We start from the raw sequence: 7,563 nt of genomic DNA, 5'->3' as shown, positions 1-7,563 counted from the left end.
TATAAGAAAATGGTCTACTTTTATTATTTTTTTGCATGTATCTGTCCAGTTTTTTCAATAACATATATTGAGAGACTATCTTTACTCTATTGTATATTCTTGCCTCATTTGTCATAGATTAAATGACCATATAATTATGGATTATTTCTGGGCTATTTTGATCCATTGATCCATGTGTCTGTTTTTATGCCAGCACCATGCTGTTTTGATTACAACAGCTTTTATTTTTTTTGAGAATTTTTATATGAGTTTATTTGAGCCAAACTGATGACCTATGTATGCCAGGGACCAAGATCTCAAATGCTCCTGAGAATAACAGTTTTGCAATTTTTTGATTACTATGTATAGTATAGAATCAGGGAGCATGACACCTTCAGCTTTGTTCTTCTTTCTCAAGCTTGCTTTAGATATTCAGGATATTTTTGTGGTTCCATACTGATTTTAGAATTTTTGCCATCTGCAAATAGTGAAAATTTTACTTCTTCCTTTCCAATTTGGTTATCTTTAATTTCTCTTTTCTGATGGCTGTGGCTAGGACTTCTAATAATATGTTCAATAAGAGTAGTTAGAGTGAGCATCCTTGTCTTGTTTCTAACCTTAGAGAAAAAGTTTTCAGCTTTTCACCATTGAATATGATGTTAGCTGTGTATTTTAGCTATAGTTATTTTTCCATGTTTCCACCTTCGATCTTTATGTTATAATTGTGTTTAATACCCCATTCTGAAGTAGATTTGCAATTTCTTGCTTCGGTCTGTCTGTCACCTTACTCAAAGTTTTGTACACTTTTGTCTTTTAGCTTCAGGTAGAATAGTTCCTTTTAATGTTTCTTGTAATGCAGGTCCTGTGGTGGTAAATTTCCTAGCTTTTGTTTGTCTAGGAAAGCCTTATTTCTCCTTCATAGCTAAAGGATAGCTGCTAAATTATTATTATTGGCTTGTGGGGTTTTTTTCCAATATTTTGAATGTATTAGTCCACTTTCTCCTGGCCTATATGTTTTTTTACTGATAACCTTATTTGTAGATTACTGTCTTTTTCCCTGCTGGCTACCTTGAGAATTCTTTCTTTCTTATTAACATTTTCCCTTTTTTTTTTTTTTTCTTACTTTCAGTCTGTGTGTGTCTTTCAATCTGAAGTGGGTCTCTTATGGGCAGCATATGTAAGGGTCTTGTTTTCTTATTCATTCAGCCACCCTATATCTTTTGATTGAAGCATTTAACTCATTTACACTTAGTGATTATTGGCAGGTACAGAGTTATTGCCATTTTATCATTCATATTTGTGTTATTTTTTACCCCTTCTTTTTAAGAAATCTCTTTAACAGTTCTTGATTTTAACAGTTCTTGATTTTAACAGTTCTTGATTTTAACAGTTCTTGATTTTAGCTTTTTCTTGTTTGGGATATCATTAACTTTTGACAGCTTTAATATGTGTCTTGGAGAAGGACTTTTTGTGTCAAGATAATAGCTTTAAGTTAGCTTTTTGCACTCGAATGTCTAATTCCTTCCCTAGGTTTGGGTAGTTCTTGTCAATTATTTCTTTGAGTAGGCTCTCTGTTCCCATCTCCTCCTCTTCTCCTTCCAGGAATCCATATCCTTATTTTGTTCTTTCTAATGGAGTCAGATAGTTAGAATTATTTAATGTATTTTTAAACTCTCAGTTCTCTTTTTTGTTCTACTTGGGTCATTTCTAGATTTCTATCTTCAAGCTCACTAATTCTGTCTTTCATCTGGCCTGTTTCATTTCCAGTGCTTTCTAAAGTTTTCTTCATCTCATTTATTGAGTTCTTCAGCTCCAGAATTTGTTTGATTCTCTCCTAGTTTCCATCTCTTTGGTAAAGTACTCCTTCTGTTCACTTATTTTATTTCTGAGCTCATTGAACTGCCTTTCGAAGTTTTCTTGTATTTCAGCGAGTTTTATTCATGACAGCAATCTTGAATTCTGTCATTTAGATTACACTCTTCCATGACTTTGAGTTTGGTGTCATTTTCTTTCTCTGTTACCATGTTACCTTGGTTGTTCATGGTACTTGATGGATCATTCTTCTCCTACGCATTTGAAGTAGTGAACTCTTTTCCTGATTAGATGCCATTTTTATCTTAACACTTTAGCAGGTTGGTAAGTAGAGGCATTTCTCTCATTTTCCAGTAGATTTAGCTCAGTTTTTGTTTTCTCTCACCTGCTGTACTTGCTCCTCTGGGAGTTGTGTGGGGGAGGTTGTCACTGTGATCATGGAAATTGATGTCTGGGTAATTGGGATGGTGGGTATCCCTGCTGTGTCTGTGTTACCTCAGTGTCTTGGGGCACCACAATCATGGTGGGGGGATGTGGCAGGTGGGGAGGAGCTGGGTTCACAAGCTCGCAGTGCTGCTTCCTTGTTTCTTATGGCCAACTGCACTGCTGTGCTATAGCAGGTGGCCTCAGACACATTTCCACAGCAGTGGGATTGGGGGGATGGAGAGAGATTCTTGGGCACTGACCTTGCTTCTGCCCTTCTTACCCTCCAGTGGACCATAGTGTGGGGGCTGCACCCCAACTCCTCCGCTGCTACTGCATTAGTTGGAGCTGCAGTGGCCACCAACCTGCATCTGAGGACACTATCCCTGTCCTTCCCCTGTCTGGCCTTTCCTACACATTCCAATAGTCCTGCTTTCAGATATCCCGATGAGTGAATCTCTCAGGTGTGTTTGTGTGTTGAGCAGAGGAACCTGTGTTGCATTTATAGATGCCTGATTTGTTGTAAATGTAAGGGGAGACAGAATGGAGTCCTCTCACTCCATCATGATGCTGACATCACCCTCCCAAATTTAGATTTGAACTGTTTTCTGACCTAATTAAAAAATATATCTCCAATCTCCACTTATTCTTTAGCTTATACTACTCTAATGATGTTTTAAACATTCAGTATTATCCTTTAATTATTATCAGTTTAATTCAATGTTTTATTTTTCAAATATACTTAAATATCTCACTGTCATAATTAAACATTGCTTGGTTCTCCATTGCCTGTATGATAAATTATTCCTGCCTTACTGATCCTATATAAAAATTTATTTTTGAGTATAATTTCAACATTTTTAAATTAAACTTTAGTTTTTGGGCAGTTTTAGGCTGACAGCAGAGTTGAGAGAAAGGCACTGAGATTTATTTCCTATGTACCCTCTGTTCCTACACAAGCCCCTAGTTGATCTGAACAATTAATATATCTTAATCAGGGTCCTGTCCTATTGGTGCTGTCATCATTGTTGCCCTGGAACACTTACTCTAAAAATAGTACTAACTGCAAATAATATAGACTCTCTGAATCAGTCTCGATAAACAACGAATTGAATGACTTACCATACTTAACATTCCTATGATTCAAGGTCATCTTTTCATCAATTTGTGAATTTTTAAAATATATTGCTCAATTTTCTATTTGTTTTTTGGCTTTTTCTTTGATTTTAAAGCATTCTGATGCCATTCCTCTTTCTGTCTTATGTTTTACTTTCTCCTAAATTCTGTCTGTATGTCAGGAATTCTTCACAGGGAACACCCTCAAAGGACAGCTAGTTGGTTGTCCAATGAGGGAAAAGGGAGCAGGGTCCTGAGGGTGATTAGGAAGCATATCACCATCTCCTGCAGCATCATGTGGACATCAGGGATACCCAGGGATTCTGAGGTGGGTTAGACGAGCTTCCAATGAGATGTTCTCCAGGCTTAAAAGAACTTGGCACTGTGAGTAACAAGAATTGTAGCATTTAAATCAAGGGAGAGACAAGATGACAGATCAAATGGAGATGTTCAGTAAGAGCCAATCTTGGGTGTCAGCCAGATTTTGGAAACACGAGGGCATTGAAGACAGTGCCATTTGTGAATATTGTATAATTGCCTAATAAGCAGTGTAAATGGAATGCTTGACCCAGCCTTGAGTTTCAGATCTACCACAGATTATAGCTTCAACTCTGAGCTTAGCTTCTTCCACGGGGAACATAGAAAACTTCTGCTGCCTGTGGTTCACTTGCTCACTGGGGCCTTCTCATTAATTGCAAAACTTAATAAAGTCTCCATTAATCCCCAGAAGGGGCCGGTAGTGATTAGCAGTGGGGATAAAGTTTGCTTCTCACTGAAGATGCCCCAGCCTCTCCATGCAGACAGTGTCACTAAAGCTCTGGGTGATGTGATAATGGTATCTGTGGAGAGATCAGGTCCAGGAACCCTGTCCCTATAACTATGGCCTCGGCTACCCTGGGCTGATCTCGACTGACACTTCATTGCACAAACTCTGGAGCAAAGACCAGTCAGGTGAGGTTGTCCTTATGTCCTGTCTTGGGGCAGACATCAGGAGAGGAAGAGTCTCTTTAGGAGAGGTCTCAGAACTGGGTTTGTGCAGCACCACTGGGCAGGATGGGTGCTAACCCCATCTGGGTCTGAGTAGCCCCTCTGTGCTCTGGCTGGGCTGGTGGATGGGGAGCTTGTGCTGGAAACCATCACTGGGTGAGACCCTAGTGGTGGGATTCACTGCAAATCTGTGTACCCTATAGTTTCCAATAATTGGAGAACAAAGCATTGAGGTCCCTTTGGAATCTGAGCTAGGCCTTGGATGCCCAGTGCCATGATATCCTCAAGCAGGTGTGCGACAGTTTTCTAATTTTCTCAAACTTGACAGATTGTTAGGGTTGGAGTTGAATACAAGTGGAAACCTGGTGTACAGAGTTTGGATTGCAACTTCAAAATCCTGACATATAAAATGAGGTCCCTTAACACACACGTACAGAAAGATATTCACAGAGAAGAATAGTCTGTGGTGTAATGATGTGATATAATGACCATTTTTTTTTCCCTTTCTGAAATCCTGCGGTGGGATGCATTGGTCTCAGTATCCCTCCAAAGATTTTGTGGGTCATTATTTTGTATTATGTGTATGTTGTTTTGTAGATGTGAGGCAGCAAGGGAGAGAAAAAAATGTTAGCGAGATGACTTCTATTTCATTGTCAAGTCTCAGAAATAGTTTGGTGGAACATACCTGATCTCTTCTTCTCATTTTATGTTTTAATATCCTTTCCTCATATCCCAGGTGGTGATAGATAATCAAAACAAGGAAATGAGTGGTATCTACCATCGACCGTAGTCTCTACTATGACTACTACTGCTGCCTCTGTGATGTCATTGAGAACAACTTTGTTTGGTCATTGTGACCAACGGTTAATGTGAAAAGCACACTGTGTGTTCACACCAGGCTTTGGACCTAAGCTCTGTATTAGTGCCTACTTTACTTTTTAAAAAGAGAAAGCAGAGGCACAGAGTGGTAAGCAAAATTCCCCAGGGTGGACTAAACTATTACATGTGTGACTTGATACAGAGTGAGAGCTGTCTAGTGCATAGGCTGGAATTTTAACAACCTACCTCATGGCTTTCAACCATGGTCCTGTTATCATACCATATTACAATGAGGAAAACAAGGTTTTGAGAACTTAAGGGAGAGGAGTTCTAATGTTCCACTCCAGTGAGTGGGGAGTTAAGAAAAAGAATAGATCTGGTGATTTCCAAGCTGAGAGTTATCAGCTTATATGTTCATGGTGCTACTTCCTGTGTTCTCTGCTTATGGTGGACCCAATTTTCCCAAAGAGAAAGGAATTTTGGTAATTCCAGGCTTATTGTTTCAAACTTACATTCCCTCTCCTGTACCTGTCAGTGGCTTCAGAGTCCTACAGGAATAATAAAGATGATTGCCTCTGGGAGACATGACCCGTTTAACCAGAATATGTCACTCTTTGTGTTGTTTCTGACAGAACCTTGTCATTCGCTCATGAGAGCTTTGATGAGACTTTACTGTGATACTACATGAGCTTCGGGTGTTTTGGAGCTGAGACAGCTAGCCCAACACTTGTTTATGAAATCCAGAGCTTAGTAAGGAGTCAGATAAGACACAGGAGCCCCAAAGAAAATGAAGATGTAGGACAGTCTGCTGTGCCATGGGTGTGACAAAAAATTTTTTTCTTTGATGAGAACTTTTAAGATCTACTCTTTTAGCAACTTTCAAATATATGATGCACTATTATTAACTAAAGTCACCAGGCTGTATATCACATCCCGAGGGCTCATTGACTTATAACTAGAAGTTTTACCTTTGGCTGTTTGTACTCAGTACCAACCTTTTCCATAAAATCCAATGATCCTAGGTCGATTTAATGCTGATGCTGCATTGGGAGATCTGAAAGTCACTCCATCAAATGATCATCTCAAAAAAGATACATACAATCATTGAGGAAACCAGTTTCTCCCTTGATCAGTGTAGCTTTCTGAAAGAATTCTCCTTCCTTCAGGAATATTTAAAGTATTTCTACAAAATTTCTCTTAATGTGGGTATGGGTGATACCTGGCATACACTGGCACATATCTCAATATTGAGGAGATTTGCTTTCAAGGACAAAGATAAGAAACTTGGCAGATGGAAGATATTTTTCTACGTTATTTTGTGTCTTTATCTCATTTGCACTTCTCCAATATCATGTAGAGTTACTCAGAAAACTGAGGTCATCCCCTAGGTAGCTTTCCCTTTAAGCCTGGATTTTCTTTACATGCTTGACCCTCTGGAAGCTTTATTGATTGGGTGGGTGAAGTCAAATGAAGAAGGGGTTTGGGGCTCTGGCCAATGTCACTCTCTTCTACCATAATGTGTCTCTACTCTTGCTTGGCCACAGCCAGAGGCCAACGCACATGATTCTCACCCACATGGCACTGGCCAATCTCTTGGTGCTTCTGTCCACTGTGATTCCCCACATGCTGGCAGCTTTGTGGTGGGGAACCCCCTGTCCAGTCTTGGGTATAAGCTTGTTATATTTACTCAGTTTCTACTGTCTTTTGGCAGTAGAAGCTGCCATATTTGTCACTTGAATGTTTACTTTTTATCATTGAAATATGGAAACTGGGGACTTAGTTTTCTATTTGTCCAATTGGCTTTTTATTTTCTTTATTTCTGCTGCACTTTGGGATAGTCTGCTATTTGTAATATTCCATTTAAAAAATTAATAGTGTGGAGGTATAACTGTTTTTATTGATTGTTGCAGCCAGAGTCTTATATTCTGGTTAGAACTACTGTTGCTGGTGGGAATGCATCATGCTCCAAAAACCAGTTTATTAATTTCTCAAGAGAACAAAAACCCAACCCAATTAAACATATGTTAGCATATGATCTAGTAGTTGTTCTCCTGAGCTTTTGTCTCAGAGAAATTAAAATACATGTCCACATAAATATCTGTACACAATTGTGAATAGCAGATTTATTTGTCATAGCAAAAAAATAAAAATGTAAATACTCCAAATGTGTCTTTCTTTGCATTCTTATCTTTTTAAAATTTTATAAAATGTATGTATTTGGGTCACAATGGTTAATAACTATATAAGTTTCAGGTGTACAACTTTATAATATGACATCTTTAAAGTCCATTGTGTGCTCCTACCCCAAGTCTAGTCTCCTTCTGTGACCATGTATTTGACTCCCTTTATCCATTTCCTCCCCCACCTCCTCCTTTCCTTCTGGTCACCACTAAACTGTTGTCTCTGTCTATGAGCTTGTATATTTTT

The sequence above is a fragment of the Pteropus vampyrus genome, unplaced genomic scaffold (assembly GCF_000151845.1).
Source record: "Pteropus vampyrus isolate Shadow unplaced genomic scaffold, Pvam_2.0 Scaffold357, whole genome shotgun sequence".
In the NCBI taxonomy this organism is placed as follows: Eukaryota; Metazoa; Chordata; class Mammalia; order Chiroptera; family Pteropodidae; genus Pteropus; species Pteropus vampyrus.
Note: the sequence above shows the minus strand (reverse complement) of the source record.